Source organism: Dromaius novaehollandiae, chromosome 3 (assembly GCF_036370855.1).
Source record: "Dromaius novaehollandiae isolate bDroNov1 chromosome 3, bDroNov1.hap1, whole genome shotgun sequence".
In the NCBI taxonomy this organism is placed as follows: Eukaryota; Metazoa; Chordata; class Aves; order Casuariiformes; family Dromaiidae; genus Dromaius; species Dromaius novaehollandiae.
The window spans coordinates 73,456,863-73,475,282 of record NC_088100.1 but is presented as its reverse complement, the minus strand read 5'-3'; the positions used below and the strand labels follow the sequence as shown (position 1 = coordinate 73,475,282).

General features: G+C 39.4%; 1 long non-coding RNA gene across 2 annotated transcripts in view; it reads right to left on the bottom strand.

Annotated features, from left to right (window-relative positions):
* Positions 1-338: 338 nt before the first annotated feature.
* LOC135327886 (uncharacterized) overlaps positions 339-18,420 on the bottom strand; it is a 29,858-nt gene continuing 11,776 nt past the window's right edge. The window contains exon 4 of one of the 2 annotated variants that reach the window (XR_010388428.1): positions 339-854. This is a non-coding gene — a long non-coding RNA (uncharacterized LOC135327886). Of the gene's footprint in view, positions 855-12,129; positions 15,433-18,420 lie in introns of those variants that run through there. The other variant, XR_010388429.1, reaches the window with a different exon arrangement.

Here is an 18,420-nt window from a genome sequence, read left to right as displayed (position 1 = left end):
ATTTTCCCCCAGAGGGCATTAAAATGCATTTTTAAAAACAGCCTGTGGATTTGGGGGTAAAATGACACATCTATCAAGGTTTTCCTCATAATCGTAGCTTTCAAATGATATATTCTGATCACTGTACAGCTCCATCAGTTCTCTTTCTATAATTTTCTGTGCATTAATGTAAATTTTTTCACTAATATGTACACACTGCAGTCTATTTATAATAGTAACTTTAAAATATTACATTAAAAGTTGCATGTTGATGGATTATCTAATTTGTAGTGTTATTAATATTACGAATAATATAAAATTCTGCTACATTTATGTCAATATGATTTTACTTGTGTATGTTTATTATCGTTCATTTTATTTACATACAGCATAGATATAAGCTATGGTACAAAACAGAGGCCAAATCAAGGAGGCCCCAACACTCTAGGGTCTGTTCAAACATATATGACAGCACAGCCCTTCCTCAGGAAGAAAGCTAGGCCATGCTCTGAACTGAAGTCATTAAAATTGAAAATATACGCTGCCAGAAAAAGAATTGAAAACAACAGTAGTTTAACACTCATGACAGAAAACAGGACAGAGAACATGCTGTGCACGAGCTACATGTGTATTCCATTTTGAGATCCCTTTTCTTACAGACAGACGGACTCCTTCTGTTTATAGCTCCAACAGAGAGGAAGCACAATAATAGCACTTCTTAGCATCAGTTATGGAGCAGACTGGTGCAGGTTGCTTTTCCACACTGGAAACCAGAGGTCATTCCTGGAAGTCTCTTGGCCATGCCTCGCCGCTCCCAGAGCCTACGCAGAGCAGTAGGAATTCAGATGATGGTCTTTTCCTCATCTGTTTTTAGCCTGTGGCAGAAAAGATGATAGAGTAGGCAGAATCTAGTAGGCTAGATTGAATTCAGCCATTGGTCAATACTTGGATCACCCTCTAACAACTTTTTGAAAATACAGGAGCTTTGATTATGTATTTCCCTTACTGGACTTGATCTGATCTTTCTAAGTTAATGGAAAGATTTTTGTAGGCAACAATAACCAAGGAAAGTAATACTGAGGATGCCTATTTATTAATTCTTTTCCTGACAAAATCATGTACAACATGCATGCTACTATTGACATAGTTTTTTAAAGTTTGACAAACACGGTGAGTCAAGCTTGTTTGTTCACTACAATTACAACTGAGACTGTTTTTAAGGAGTGCCTGTTTAAATATATCTACCACACCCTCCATATCAAGGGCAAGACCTTGCCCAACTGTGCTAGTTAATCCTTCTAATATTTTAATGATAATGCTACTTGTTCTAAAGTATTTGAGGTTTTCCAGATTGCTTGGAACAAGGTATAGCTGTCATAGCACCTACAGTATACACTGGACTACTCTATCACCAAATATGCATCCATTAATATCTATTCAATCATCTCTTTGTGGTAAGATGTTTAATTTTCAGTGGCTTCCACTCTGAAATTGCTATTTAGATAAAAACTACTACTGTAGGTGCTGAGACTTCTGTCCAAACTGGTATGCAAAAAATGGAGGGATACTCATTCTTACCATGGAATTAGTATGGAGAATGCCAAGGTTAATTTTTGAGATGAATAATACTGGATAAGAGTTCTTCAATCTTAATTTTCTCCTGCTGTTTCCTAATGGTTCTTACACACTATCTGCATTCTCCACCACTGTTCTTTATATCGTCAAATAGTGCAGCAGGTGAAAGTAGTTACCAACTTAGAGTGTTCCCAGAGACACGCACATTTATCAGGGAAGTTGTCCCTTATTAGTGCACCCAGTGTGTTGTGCATACCGTAGTCACACATACATATATGAGTATCTGTACAACTGTTTCTCTCCTTGTCTGCATTTTAGCAGTGGCACCCTTCCCTGCTTCTGCAAATTCATATTTTTATCATGAGTCTCATAGCATCTGGTGTTTATTTTAAATCTAGTCTCCTGGAATTACCAAATAACATGTGACTCTCTCTTTATTTCAATAAATGAAAACATACCTCACCCTTACATTTGAAAAAAAACCCAAAGTCAAAATAAAAAGCCTTTGAAAGTGTGACAAAAGCATACCTAAACGTTCAAAACATAGGGTGTAAGAACAAAGAATTAAATTTATATTCATCCATTCATAAGGAAGTGCGTAATCATCTAGACAGGAGAATCTGATCCATTAGAATTGTTATCAAGATACTAAAACACATGCTTAGTATTAAGCATATGAGTGCACCCCCTTGAGTGCTTTAATTTAGGCCCATGTCTTATTTTGCTAAATTTATGCAAGTATAACTTTCCTTTCATGAATGGAGACTTACTTTCAACTCTAAAAACTTTCAGTGAAAAAATAATCACTACAGTATTCTACTGTATTACTCACTTGAAACAGAATATTCTGTTTTGGGAGGTTAATATTTGTTTTTAAGAGAGATGAAGTAACTCATTGAACAGCTGTTTCAGACAACAGGGAAGCCATTTAGGCAATTTATATTTGCCATGTTGTTTACATATATGAACAATACTCCAGAGCACAATATGTGAGCTAAGGAAAGTAAACATACGTCCTGTTTGTAAACTTTTAATATGCTTGTTTTATCGTAAAAGTAGACTTGTGATTACTTTCCAGGGGTTTTGGTACAGAAAGATGAACAGGAGATCGTTGTTTTAGTTGAGACTTAGGAAAGGATCCTGAGACCAATAAAATGAATGGGAGTCTTCCTGCATATTTACATGCCTTTACATCAGAAGAAAGAGCATGAAATTGAGAGTGAAGAGCAACAGCACTGAATAAGATATAGCACTGTATCACTAAACAAGGCAGGGGGGTTCCTATCCTGAGTCTCTGACGTTGCCTTATAAACATAAACGCACACTTTTGAGCAATTAAACAGCAGCATGAGGTTTTATGCTTATAAAATGAGAGCGTTACAGGGAGTACACAATCAACAGAAAAGGGCTTAAGTGAGGGCACCTCAAGCATCTACACGCAGGCAAGGAACAAGACAGCTCTGTGGGGAAACCTCTTGCACCCCTTCTGGGAAACCAGCACACTTGAGTACTGCTCTGAAGTGCCTATATGCAAATGAACGCAGCATGGGGAATAAACAGGAGGGATTAGAGATCTGTGTGCAGTTGCAGGGCTATGACCTCATCGCGGTTATGGAGACATGGTGGGATAGCTCGCATTACTGGAAAGCTCCCATGGATGGCTACACGCTTTTCAGGAAGGACAGGCCAGGAAGGTAAGGAGAGAGAGTCACCCTTTACATGAGAGTAGCGGGAATGCATGGAGCTCTGCCTAGAGGTGGATGATGTGCTGGCTGACAGCTTATGGGTAAGGATTGAAGGGCAGACTAATACAGGTTGTTGTGGGTGTTTGCTACAGGCCACCTGATCAGGAAGAAGAAGTAGGTGAGGCCTTCTACAGACAGCTGGAAGCAGCCTCATGTTCGCAGGCCCTGGTCCTCATGGGGAATTTTAACCAGCCTGATATCTGTTGGAGGGACAACACAGCAGGGCACAAGCAATCAGGAGGTTCCTGAAGAGCATCTATGACAACTTCCTGATACAGGTGAGAGAGAAGCCAAAGAGGGGAGGTGCACTGCTGGACCTTGTATTTACAAATAAGGAAGGGCTGGTTGGAGATGTGAAGGTTGGAGGCAACTTTAGCTGCAGTGCCCATGAGATGGTGGGGTTCAGGATCCTGCTAGGAGGGAGCAGGGCAAAAGTAGATTACAGCCCTGGACTGCAGGAGAGCAGATTTTGGCCTCTTCAGGGACCTGCTTGGAAGTATCCCATACGATCGGGTGCTAGGGATTATCTCCTCATAATGAGCAGGAAATTAAGACAAGGGGGCAGGAGACCTGCATGGATGAACAAGGTGCTCCTGGCAAAACTCAAACATAAAAAGGAAGTATACAGAAGGTGGAAGCAGGGACAGGTAACCCAGGAGGAATATAGGGACATTGTCTGAGTATGCAGGGATGGGGCTAGAAAGGCCAAGGCTCATCTGGAGTTGAATCTGGCAAGGTTTGCCAAAGACAACAAGAAGAGCTTCTTTAAATACATCATTAACAAAAGGAATATTAGGGGAAATGTGCCCCACTGCTGAATGGGGCAGGGGCCCTGGTGACAAAGGACATAAAAAAGGCTGAGGTACTGAATTCTTCCTTTGCCTTGTTCTTTACTGGTAAGACTGGCCCTCAGAAATCCCAGGCCCTGAAGACCAGGGAGAAAGTCTGGAGAAAGGAAGATTTTCCCTTGGTGGAGGAGGATCAGGATTAGGGTTAGGGTTAGGGATCACTTAAGCAAACTGAACATCCACACCTGTATGGGCCCTGATGTGGTGCACCCATGAGTGCTGAGTGCTGGTGGCTGTCATTGCAAGGCCACTCTCAATCATCTTTGAAAGGTCATGGCAACCAGGAGAGGTGCCTGAGGACTGGAAGAAAGCAAGTGTCACTCCAATCTTGCAAAAGGGCAAGAAGGAGGTCACAGAAAGCTCCAGGCTAGTCAGGCTCCCCTCAATCCCTGGGGAGGTGATGGAGCAGCTGATGCTGGACACCATTTTCAAGCACAGGAAGGCCAAGAAGATGATGAGGAGCAATCAGCATGGCTTCACAAAGGGAAAATGATGCTTAAGAAACCTGATAGCCTTCCACGATGGAAGGACTGGCTGGGTAGAAGACTGGAGAGCAGGGGATGTTGCCTCCCTTTACTTGAGTAAGGCTTTCAACACTGTCTCCCACAACATCCTCCTAGTCCTCAAGCTGAGGAAGTAGGGGCTAGATGAGCAGACAGTAAGGTGAATTGAAAACTGGCTGAATGGCAGAGCTCAAGGGTTGTGATCAGTGATGCAGAGTCTAGTTGGAGGCCAGTAACTAGCTGTGTACCCCAGGGGTCAATGCTGGGTCCAATCCTGTTCCACTTCTTTACTAGTGACCTGGATGATGCAACAGAGTGCACCCTCAGCAAGTTTGCTGATGCTACAAAACTAGGAGGAGTGGCTGATACACCAGAGGGCTGTGCTGCCATTCAGAGGGACCCTGACAAGCTGGAGAGATGGGCAGAGAGGAACCTCATGAAATTCAACAAAGAGAAGTGAGGAGTCCTGCCCCTGGAAAGGAATAGCCCCATGCACCAGTACATGCTGGGGACTGACCTGCTGGAAAACAGCTCTGCAGAGAAGGACCTGGTGAGCAATAAGTTGACTATCAGCCAGCAATGTGCCCTTGTGGCCAAGAAGGCCAAAGGTATACTGGGCTGTTGCGAGCAGGTCAAGGGAAGTGATTCTTCCCCTCTGCTCAGCACTGGTGCTGGGCCTCAGGAATCCCAGGCCCTGAAGACCTAGAGTGCTGGGTCCAGTGCTGGGCTCCCCAGTACAAGAGAGAGATGGAGCTACTGGAGCGAGTCCAGCAAAAGGCCACAGAGATGATGAAGGGCCTGGTGCATCTCTCATATTAGAAAAGGCTGAGAGAGCTGGGAGTGTTCAGTCTGGGGAAGAGAAGACTGAGGGGGGGATGTTATCAATGCATATAAGTATCTGAAGGGAAAGTGTAAAGAGGCTGGAGCCAGACTCTTTTCAGTGGTGCCCAGTGGCAGGACGAGAGGCAATGGGCATGTACTGAAACACAGGAAATTCTGTCTGAATCTAAGGAAAAGCTTTTTTGCTGTGAGGGTAACTGAGCACTGGAACAGGTTGCCCAGAGAGGTTGTGAAGTCCCCATCCTTAGAGATATTCAAAAGCCATCTGGACAAGGTCCTGGGCAGCCTGCTCTCGGTGACCCTGTTTGAGCAGGAGAGTTGGACTAGATGATCTTTAAAGGTCCCTTCCAACCTCAACGGTTCTGTGATTCTGTGAAAATGCATGATTTACCAATATTTTAACTGTTCTAAGAGGGAGAAGGAGGGAAAGAATATCCTAAAAAGTAACCAAGTTCTAGATCCACAAAAGCATTGTGGTATAAATGTCCATTGATTTTAGTCTTACTGGATCTAGACCAAAGATCCAGGTCTGTAAAGATTTATTCATGTGAGTAATGAACTATAATCATGTCCATCTGACTACTAATGTAAATAAAATAACAAAAAAGTAGGCTTGCAAAATAGGTCCAAATCATAACACAATATGGTGGAGCTCTACACATATAAAATACATGTTACAAACATAAAATACATCTAAATGTTTAAAGCCATTGCAAGAAGTCCCAGAAGATGTTATATGCCTAAGGATGCTCCAGTAGACTCCTTTGGGGAAATACTCCAATATGCCCTTAGTACGTATGTGTGTAGTCAAAAAGTAACAGCATATTCCTATTCCAAAGGAATCCTGTAATGTCTGATATAGAATCTTTGAAGGCTGTTTCTTTTCCCACAAAATATTATGCAAATTTTCTCTGTAACCAAGTTGCTGTCAATGTTTCTGTGCAAAGTAATTACATTATTGTCAGTGTTGGTATTTATAATAAATAATATGTTCCTCTCTCCCCATTGCTTTCCGTTTAAAGAATCATTTCAGTGTATATTGTTCTATATCCCTATTTTTGCTTTCAAATTAATAACATAGATATAAACTCTAGAACTAATAAGTCCTGTTTGTCACTTTACCTCATCTGATAACGGACTCTTCCCATGACATAGAAGACCAAGGGCTTCCCAAAGGAGTACCATACCATTCTTTATAACAAGGTCTCTAGCTCCATCATTTCTGCCCAGTTGGCAGTGTTTTATTTCAGAGTGGATGGGGTTTTTTTCTTGCTTCTTGTTTGGCTGGTGAGAAGAGAATGTCTTGTACTAGTTTAATCAAGGAAGATTATTATATAACATCTGTCAGATTGACTTGTACCATATGGGCTCTGGGCCATCTTCTCTAAGAGAACTTACAGAGACATCTCAAAATGTCTGTGAAAATAGAATGTATTTTTAGAATTGTAGAATATCCTCCTACACTGCCAAATGAACCTGTCAAAAGCGCATCTTGATTTGTTCAGCTCCTACAATTCATGCTTGTTTTCAGTAACAGTGTTTATTGACCAAAGGTGGGTGGTAGAGGTTCTTGGTATCTGTTTTTGCAGATGTGAAATTAACAGTACAGACAGAAGATTTTTTTTTTGAAAAGTTTTCTAAAAATTCTGAGGCAATCTCTTTTTTCTTTGACATGAGAGGAGGAAAGATAGAAGAGACCAAGTAATGAGAACAAAAGAGTAAAAGAAAAATAAACAAAATAAATGAAGAGTTATATGGCCTAATGTTTATGGTTATGATTCACATGCAATCATAATATATAACTGACTGTATTCATGGTTCAAAACTCTTGACTTTTGGTAGCAGCAAGTAATAAAATTTTGAAATTATAACACTCAGTTTGAGGGTAGCAAAATGGCATCTCTTGAGCTGCATACAGCTGGTGTGAGGAGAATGGGGGAAACAGATGGTGGGAGTGTGGCTATTACAGCTGAAGGTAGGAAGACTTGAAGGGGGTAGAGGGGAACCGAAAGGAGAGTCTGTGGGAAACATGGGAAAGTATCTAGTGGCCCAGCATGTGCCTTTTTGACTCTACGTATTTTATTTATTTGGCTATTGGTCTTTGAAGAACAGCACACTCCTATTCTTCTTCTTACAGTAGAAAGAACATCAGCTATAGCTGAAGAGGCAGGTATTTCATATAGGTCCTAACAGGAAAGTTATCAAGCAGTTGGCTGCTAAAGTCACAGCTGCTGGGATATTTCTATAGATGGTGGTGTCTAAAAAAATGAAGGAGCTTGAGCATAATTAAGTCTAAACACAAACAAGGCTAAAAAGAAAAACACAGAAAAACAAAGTGAAGTTCCAGAAGTTGTACTAAAAATGCCCATTCTCCTGAGACTGATGTTCTCAGGAGAGACTAATGGTCTCAACGGACCATGGCTCTTTCATTCAGAAACGTGTCAATGGAAGGTCACACTATCTAGATGTACACACTCACACCTTTATACTGAGAGCATTAATGTGACCTTGGAAAGAGTGACTCACAGCTTGTAAAGGAAGCTATACCAGTGTGCCTACAAGAATCTGTCTACAAGTGTGTCTACAAGAATCTTGTGCTGAAGAAATGACTGTTCCTGCAGTTATCAGTCTATTATCAGCAACCCATCAGCTCTAGAAACATACAGACATTTAGGACTAGATTTTTGAAGAGAGACAGGCTCATAGATGCCTACCAGTATCATGCAAGTGCTAGTGACACTTTCAAAGGCTCAGTCACTACTTATTAGGTGCCCAAGAGCAGAGCTACAGCGCATGAGAGGAGTAGTATATAGCTATCTGAACTTCGGTCAACTGAGCTAGTATGACAATATGGTGTAGCACATGTGCCAGCATGCTAGTTTAGCCTCGGGAAGCAGTCTGGCTGTGATAGGAAGCCAATGTACATGAACTAATAAGCTGTGTATCTCAGCAGAGCTAACGAGCTTTGGATGGCACTGTGTAGATATGGCTATACTGTGGACTATGCTCCTTTTTGCACTATGGACATATCCTTTTTCTCCATCTGCTGGCATTGGCTAGCAGCCTAAATGCTGCTTCCACCTCCCAGTTTGCAAGCTGCTCAGAGCCTTAGCCAAAGGCACAGCCCTGAAGATGCTAAAGGATCTTAAGCTAGTTGGGAGACAGGTTTGGAGTGTTTTTCAGGGCACACCTGATGCCTATAGCATGTTCCACACCCTGCTAGTTTGGCACAAAGCCTCATTCTGAGGCCTGATATTCACAGAACTGATAGGACAATGCTCCAGTGCCACGTACCTCTGAGTAGAAGTGTGGGCAAACACCATAAATAAGCAGATATACCAACAGTTGCCCAAGAACATGTGCCTTGCCATGTGGATGCTGAAAGGGAGGGGTAAAACTGTAATTTGGAGAAGTGCAACTGAGAGATATTTAGGACTATGGTGTTTACTGCCTCTCTGCTTACTGTTATTCTCCACCTAACTGCCTCTCTAACCCAGTCTGTTCAAGGCAAAGCCAGCTTCAAGGACTAGAAATACTCTCATTGTCTTTTGAGAGCTCTCACCCAGGAGCCAGTAACTACTAGTTGAGCAACTTCTTAAATTGCCACCTAATGCAACAGGCCATTGTTGTTGAGGGCTGTGCCCTCAGAAGCTTGTTTTAAATCACTGGTACTTTTCCCTGAAATGGAGTGAAGGAGAAACATTCACAGTTCAGGCAGCAGTTTCATCCGAGATGCCGTAAAAAAAGCTCAAGCCCTGCACTTTCCAGGAAAGGTCTTTCCCTGCCTAAGGGAGTGCTTACTGTGCTCTGTTCTAGGGCAAACACTACTTGTCCCATTTTGCACTGGGACAGACCAGAGGAGCAACTTGGTAGAGTGTTTGCAGTAAGACAGCAATCTCAGCTAAGAGAGTTTTGCAGCTAGGGCTGCCATTTATTTGAGAATACACTGGGCAGAAGCAGCAGAGAAAGAGCATTAACACAGTTAAGAGCAGCTGAGAGGCACTTTAGGATGCTACTGCATCAACGCCGTTATTGCTTCAAAGCATAGGTTAGCTTAGCGTATACTAAATACACATTTGGCTGTGAATAACCTTGGCATGATCTCTCTATAACTGAGTAGCTAAGCTGATAATATTTTAAGACCCTTTTAGAAAAGGCCTGGTTGCAGGCTGCCAGTGGGTGGGAGGGCATTATGGCACACATCAAAACATGTCTGAGAGGCACAGGTAACACTGTGAACCTCTGTGACATATCATGTGTAAGGCAAGAGGAATTCAATTGCTGATCACAGGCTACTAAGGGCTCAGGCACACCATTCAATTTTGCTACAGCATTACAAATTACTCTGCCATAGCTGTTCCTGCATTTGCTTCTAGTGAGTGTTACCGTATGGTAAAAATCCTTGCTTCAGCTTCATTTTTTTGAGGCTTAGGCTGATGGACTTCACCTCTGTCACAGCTCTCATCCATCATCTTTAAATTGAGGAGACTAATGAGTTCTGCATGTGCCTTAGCTTTCATAAGTTTTATATGATGTTTGCAGACTTTTAGATCTGAGATCAATAGAGAAGTACAGATTAACTAATATGTAATGCAGATCACAGCTCCCTGCTTGGCAAATTGGGCAGTAACCTATCCTGTGCACTGCATGGGAGCCTAACCAGTATGGTACTTGCTAAAATCCATGAGGAATCAGGCAGTTTAGTGAAGAGGTGCTGCCACACTCAGATAAGCAATCTTTCCAAAATACCATAAAAATAAGACCCCATATATCCTGCCACCTCAAAGAACATTTGTGGTAGTGCGGTCATTTCTAAGACTCAGTTTTCAAAGGCACACAGGACACAAAAAATGATCATGGAAAAATTATTATATTAGGGCATAGCTGGTTGCCTGTATGCAATAGCATAACACGCATGAGCTTCCACTGCAGATAGTTTTGGATATTACCTGATACAAGAGTAGCTAACTGATTCTGCTGACATACCATGTACCGTCATTATGGAGCAGTTAAAATGAGGACCGGCTGCCAATTCTGCTTCTCATCTACCTTCAGAAAAGGAAGAGAGTAGCAGGAGGTACTCACAGAAGGCTGAATGTAGAGATGCAGAGCAGAAGCAGTATGCTAATGTTAACATGGAACATGTACTCAGGCTAACATATGCTTCTTTTTAGCAGAGATTTGCAGCTTGGGTACAATGCCATGCTAACATGGCTACATGGTTTCCAGAGAACTTGGAGTACAGGCAAAAGGAGTGTGAGTACATCTGTACCTGCCACATAGCCACACAGACAAGAATGTATCCAAAGTAACTTTTTAAATTTTCATTACGGTTATATAAATTTATGATGCATCTGCATTGTTTCATTAAAGATAAAGGCAACATCTGCTTTGAAGACAGCAGGAAGAAAAGCATTGTGGGTTAGACCAGCTCTGAAAACCTGAAAGCAGCTTTTGAAGTCTGTTCTTACCTTTGAGGTAGCCATACACATTGCAAAATGCAGGTAATTGTCTGATAAGCAATCACAAGGTTTTGATTTATTCATTTTCACAAGAGAGAAGATTTGAACACAAATATAAATATTGCCAAAGCCGATTGCATGAATGGCAGTCTTATGTAACTCTGGATATCTGTCATAAGGCAAGCATTTATAGAAATTCAGCAAGTTTCCTTCATTAAGTACAGATTAATTCTAGCTGATCTCTAGCTTCAGCTGCTTCAGGTCCAACTGAAAATGAGTCTGCAAAAATGTGTATTTTCTCATGTCAGTTTGAAAGCTTCTGAACCATTGATCAAACAAATTTGGAAGATTCTTGAAACATTCAGCAAAGGGAAAACAATCACGTGTGTACTTCTTGAGCATAAATTGGCAAGAGGGAAAAGTCATTCTACTGACAGGCTGCAAACAAAGGGCACTTTTTTCTGGCATCTGCAAACAAAAGTCACCGTTCTCTCAGAAGTGTAATATTTCAGTGCTTGAAATGTATTAAATACAGGCACAGCAGGCAAAAGTCAAGAAGTGGCTTACCCTGTCCAGTACATACAAGATGTCTCCTGTGCCTACTGTCCCCACTTTTCCTGCCTCAGCATCTCCCACAACAATGGTGCAGCACCTGCTACATAATCTGTTGGGTACCCCCTGTCTAACTGCCATGGCAACCAACCACATTAGGTAAGAACTGGAGTTTCCTAATAGAACAGTCAATGTTTGCACCCTGGTATAATGATATTTAGAATTAAGACATATTTTGAATAAATGGAGTTAATTACACATCTCAGAGCTATTGTTTGGATTGTTTTTCTTATAGATATATGTTTGAAAATTTTTTAATGACATCTTAAAATCTGCACAAGGCAACGAACTTAATAGTAATATAGTGAGAACATTCTTGGTTGCCTAAAATTTGTGAATCATAGATGTATAATATTAGCTGATGGCTTTAGAATTCCTATCAGGCTTAGTAATGGCATGTGGTAAGAGCACACTCACATTTACTGAGATTACCTCTGCTTTTACATTACACAGGTTAAAAGCAAACTTTATATTTTCTGTGGAGTAATATTAAAACATAATTATTGGGAAGCATTGGCTTTTGCCATTTCCAGAGGTAAATTTAAATGTTTGCATTCTTTCTTTACATGAAGTGCAACAGACAGTCAAGCTTCCATTTTTTTCAAGAGCCTAATACTAATATTTATTTGATAGGTTCAGATTTTGGTTTTGTATTTAATATGCAGTTCTTTATGATGCTGCATAACATGAGGTGTCACTTCAACTGTGTTCTCTGGTTTTTTTTTCATTCGGATCATATCAATTCCTTTTACAATACATATTTTATTTCTTAGTTTTGGCAAAGATTCAACAAGGCAATGGGAAAGCAAACCGGTTTCTATTTTGCCAATAATCAAAACATTTATTACAGCTTCCCTTGTGCATTGTGTGGTTACAACAGTGTAACTAGAGGCAAAACAATTATTTCTAACACACATGGGGTGCCAAAAGGCTCCCCTCTTGATTTTCACATCTCAGAAACAGTATGCCTTGCTGTCAATTAGTAAAATCTTTTTTTTATCCATAAACTTAGCAGAGTTTAGCACAAAATCACTGACAGTCAATAAACATAGAATTCTAATTAATTTTCAAAATAGGATCAGTAAAACTTGAACACAAGTCTAACAAATGATGTATTTAAAATGTCATGTATCATGGGAATATCAAGACACACTACTTTAGAAAAGTTCACGTTGTCTGTGTAAGAAGTTCCTTCTCCTAAAATTTTACATAAGGAAAGAGAGAAAGTTTTCTTATATAAAGAGGTTTCTTTTTGACATTATTCTCAACTCCACATATTGTAAAGTACAAATTATAGTGTAGAGACTGCAACAACCACACTGGTGTCCAGGTATATTTAAGAAAGTAAAACATACAAATTTGGGAGGCTCTTCTCCCCTCAGAATTAACTCATTTCCTTAACAAATGTGAGAGCAAACTCAGGAAATTGTAAAGTCTAAGTAATCTTTTCATATTATGAGAAAGTTGGCTGTAAAACTGGTCCTACCCACAAAGCTCCCCGAGATTCTTTCATTGGGCAGGATATTAAAGATCTGGTCCAACTTGAAGTTAATATATCATTTGTCATACATAGGATTTCTATTAACAATTTCAGACCTACATCATTATGCACTATCTCATCATCATTATGTTCTTTATGGCTGACTAAAGTTAGCAGAGACATCCTAATAATCAGAGAGATATTACTGCTGAGAATTGTTAATGCCTCCTTTCATAAGGACAAACTGCTGACCATGCTCAAGCATGCAATGCTTACATCTTCTTTTCAGCTGTCTTTGGATACCAACAGATTCACAAATTACCATCCACCTTGGCACCTATTATTTTTAGAGAGCTATCTGAAATGGTATTAGTGGGCTAAGTTTAGCCACATATAGAGACTTCATTTTATTTTATCTTAATAAAACTGTACAGACTAACAGTATATTAAACTTGATGGAAGGTCTCCTCCCAGCAAGAAACAGAAGTAATTGTCCTGATTTGTTAGGTCTTCTCACCATTGACCATAATGTATTTGTGGCCTATACAAATCATTTCAGGGATTTCACTTTGACAGGGGATCCCAGACTGCTGGACAATTGATTTGTTCCTTGAATTCTTTCCAGAAGCACTGACTGTACTCTCTTTTGACCTCCCTCTTGTTTGGTGAGCTATATAGAAGCCTCAAGTGGATTCCTACTTTCACTCATAGTGAGTTTAACATCTCCAATGCTTTCTCACCAAACACAGATTCTGAATTTCTCGTTCCTTTGCCAGATCTGACAGCAAGGTACAGCTCAGTCCAGAGGTGAAGATTGTTGGTAGAAAGGCATTGGGGGGCAGGGGCGGGGGGAGGGGGGGCAGAGGAAGGGAGCACATAGAAGTTGTTTCTACTCCGCTGTTTGACAGCATATGATTAGCTTTTACCAAAAAGTTCTTGGCATCTTTTTGTTCTCAGATACTCATTGTCAAAGAATTCCCGAATACCAACAGTGATCTTATGTGTCTTTCATAGTTTAAAACTAGACATGTTTCTGCTCACTCCTCATAGTTTGCATTAAGGAAGGATCACCGGTCACTTCATTACTTGGAACTCAAATTCTTCAACATGTTCTAACATTTAGGGAGATTTTTGAAAGTTCAAATAGAAATTTCCATTAATGTAAATAGCCAATAGCTTCTTGAGCAGAACATTGGTCAAAGACAAATTAAAGAGCCAACCTCTGCACTGGGTTTTGATTTAGAGGGTAGGAGAGGACTTGCCTTTAAGATGTTGATTTTGAGAATGACCGAAGCCCCAGGCAGCTGCAGACAATCCTGCTTGCCGGGCAGCCAGAGGGCTCTCCAGTAGATCTTCATGTCAACTGTTCTGAGCCAACCACAGGCCTAAGTTAACATATGCATATCAAATACCAAGCTTTCTTTCTCTCTAATTAGGTAATTTGTGGGGTTCCTGTCACTTTAGTGTTTGAACAATTATAGACTTATTCCTGCTCCATATCAAGGTTGAACTCAGTCATCATATCCAATGGCAGCAATTTCTCACTTGAGTGATCCTACCATTGGGATGTGGTGCCCTTGAAGGCCTGGCTCTCATACCCTCCAGGGTAAGATGTCCTGATTTTTCAGATTAGCATTTGATTCACTCTTTTCCTTCTTGTTTTGATTTTTAATCTCTATAATAAAAACATTTGCAAACCCAATACTCCTAAATTACATTTTTACAATGAAAAAAATCTATAGATAGCAATAGTATTTTCACAAATAATTCAAGGACAAATTTTGTTTCAAAGTTTTGGGGTAAAAAAGCATTGTAATCATATGAAAAGCAGCTCATGAGCTGACCAGTCAATATTCACTCTCAAAGCTCAACACAGCTGAAAAACAGACACACAGTATGAAAATTTTGAATGTGAATGGCCATATAAGTCTAAAATACTGTAAAGAATCTTTAAAGAACTATATATAAATGTGCAGTGTTCCCTTAACAGGCTCTTAGTGTACATCCTCTGTAACTCCATTCACTCCTGAAACATTGGAAATATTTCACAGAAGAAGTTTCTTTGTACCCAGGAAAAACTTCATACAGATGTCCAGGCATATTTGCCACATAAATTTCAAGAGTCTTCCAGGATTCTCATCCAAATATTAATAAGATTTTAAATGTCAGATACTATGTTTGCCAAATACGTTTAAAGTTTAAAATGGTTTCTCAAATACATACAAACGATACAGGGAGTTTTTCTTATTTATATTACTTATGAAGTGAAGACTTTTCCTGCTAACTGTCCAGAGGTCAGTAAATGCTTGTCCTGAGATAGGGAGGGAAATTTCAGAATTCAGAGAAGAACTTCAGAAACAGAAAGGCTCCTGCATAGAGGTTCAATCTCTGCTAAAAATAAAGAAAATGAGATGCTTATAAATATTCTAAGTAGAAAGTAAATCAGTCATAAATAAAAAGCTATCACAAAGAAAATAAATGCTGCCCTAGCTGAGAGAATAGCAGTTTCCCAACAGAATTAAGTCAGTAGTCCATCTAATCCTATTTCTGACAGTGGCCAATAGCTGATATTTACAGGAAGTTAAACAAAACTCCAAAACAAAGGAATGAATGCAAATGATCTCATTATAGAGAAAAATCATTCCTTACTCTAGCTAAATTGTTATTAATTTGGCCATGAATGTCTATATCCAATATATTTAAAAGCTGTCAGCTAATTATTAGTGGATGTTCTCATTAATCACATAAATATCTTCTTTTTTAAATCTTTCAGAGATCTTGGCTAACTAATATTTTTGCATTGAGTTCCAACACCTCCTTTTCTGTAGTATAAGAAAAATTCCCTGTTGTCAGTTTTTCATTTTTAACACTTTTTAAACTTTTTTAACAGTTAAACTTCTGTTTGGTTCTTAAATTACAAGATATAAAATAGACTCATACTCTTGACCTTCACTTTTTCAATATTATTTGAATATAAATGATGGCTCTTCACTACATATCTTTCCTGAATGGTGTAGACCTACTCTTTCAAATGTCTTTTCACAGTCTTTCTAAATAGGTAAGAATCTCCTTATCTATTTTCATTTTACAATCCTGTTTAGAATGGCAAATTTCAGTCTCAATTCAAGATGTCATCAGTATCTTTCTACATTCTAGAGTCAATTCTAATTATTTTTGCACAGTAACTATTTATTTGTTTGCTGTTGCCAAACGAGCACAGGTTGTCCCAAAGTTTTCTACAGAGATGTTGCTGGTAATTTAAAACCTGAAAATGCAAATTCATATTTGAAAATTTCCCATTACATGTATTTATTAGTTTACCAACATTCTACTTTGCTGGTCATATAGCTATTCTTAGCTTTCTGACGTCTCCTGACTGATTTTCTAGATGTCTTTTCCAGTTCATTAATAAATACATAATACATCAATACATACATTGAACACCTCTTGTATCATTGTTAGACCCCTCTTTTTTTAATTTACTATTTTCCGCCACTTTCTACTTTCCTTTTTTGTCTCTTAGCCAGGGTTAGTCCATGACCTTTTTTTTACATAACAGCTGTTCTGATGGACTTCACTAAAGACTAAAAAAGATAAACTAAGTCCTCCTTTATCTATAGTTCCTTTGATAGCCTACATTTCACTGAAGTATTCATAGTAGCAAAGGTGTTTATACTGGGCTTTTACTGACTTTACTTGGTTTCTTTTCTGTTAAAGTAAGTGCATCTCTACCTTGAGGCTGTTCTCAGCATCCCTGATAATGTCAAGAAAGCAGATCTTTGTTGTCTTAGAGCAACTTTAGACACTTTAAATAATTCTTACATATACAGAGATTTCAGAAAAGAAATACTACTCTTCTTTTCTTTTAGAATAATCTCCCATGATGTTCAAAGATTTGTGTATGTAGTGTATCAACTCAGATCTATTACTTTCATTTCTGTTCATTTTTTTTCTTGCTGTGTTGTTTATCATGTGGTAGGGAGGAAAAGAAGTTCATACCCTACAATGAGAGAAGTGGAAAACAGATATGGCAAGAGACATGGAAAACTTTTTTCTTTTTTAAGCCTAACTTACGTAGCATGGAAGAACTAGGTCTTTCAGAGAGGTGTATTGAGACTTGTAAACTGAGTTCACAAAGTTTATATATGTGCACAAAGGGCAGTATGGAGGAGACCCTCAAAAGCAAACAGTAAAAATTAGGAACATGTGTATCAGAAGATAGTCCCGCTATGTAGGGAGGTACAGAGCCTTACAGAACTTGAAAATGCTGACAAAGTGCTTGAAGTTGAAGTAATAATGGATGAAGAATCAGCAGGGATAAAGAGGAAGAAAGACATGATCATAAACAATGGGCAAAGATGATGACTTGTGTCTTGCTACTGTGTTGTGTCTGTGAGAAGATAGTTTTAAAGAAGCCAGAGGGATGTTGCGTTGGTTATCATGGGGACCTGAGAAAGGGACACACACTTGGGGAGGGTAATAGATATTTGTGATACTGAGAAAGAAGAGCATGTAAAATTGGAGCTGGCCTTGATGTGGAGAGGGAGCTGGGGAGAGAATTCAAATGCACTACATTTGTTGCTGGTATAAATTGCATCAGATAAATGAGTAATGTGATGTTCTGAGAGCTAGACCAAGGAGTTTGGTTCTTTACACGTTAACTGAAGACAGGCGATGGTATACTCAAGACATAGCTAAGAGTTGGTCCAGGGTTTTGGTGAAGGGTGGCAGACTTACAAATCAGCATCTAGAGACAGTAGCTTTAACTATGTGATAAGATGGCTCATAAGAAATTTGAAGTGCAAAGTTCCTTCAGGATGCACCAGAATACACTATGAAGGACAAGGAACCAAAGGGAAAGACAAAAAGAATGGACAGCCACGAAAGATAAAAGCCAAGAATGTATAACATCTGATACTGCTCCTGATGATTACCTGACATCTGCTGAATCTTTAGTTACCTGTGTTACTGGAAAGTTCTCAGATTTTATTCAAATTTACACAAATTCTGTCAATAAAATCTTTTCTAGTTAAAAGGTTTTCATAAAACTGAAAGTCATTTTTTAATGGTTTTCCCCTGAATTTGCAAGTATCACATGTATCTTCTCATCAAAGCAATAAAAGAACAGTTAGGGGGCATGAGTGTTGAGTAAAACAATTCTAAAGATATTAAGAGAAAAATGCATAAAAACGTATGTGGGTATGGAGGAGTGTTACATTATCTTTTGCATTGTTCCCACTCACGTAATACTATAACATTTGAGATCAGCTGAAGCACTCCTACTCACAGTTTCTTGTTCAATCAGGCAGGAGCTGAAGGCAGAGACTGCTGCCAAAAGATCTTCAATCTCTGTTAATCCACTGGAGCTAGAAGTCA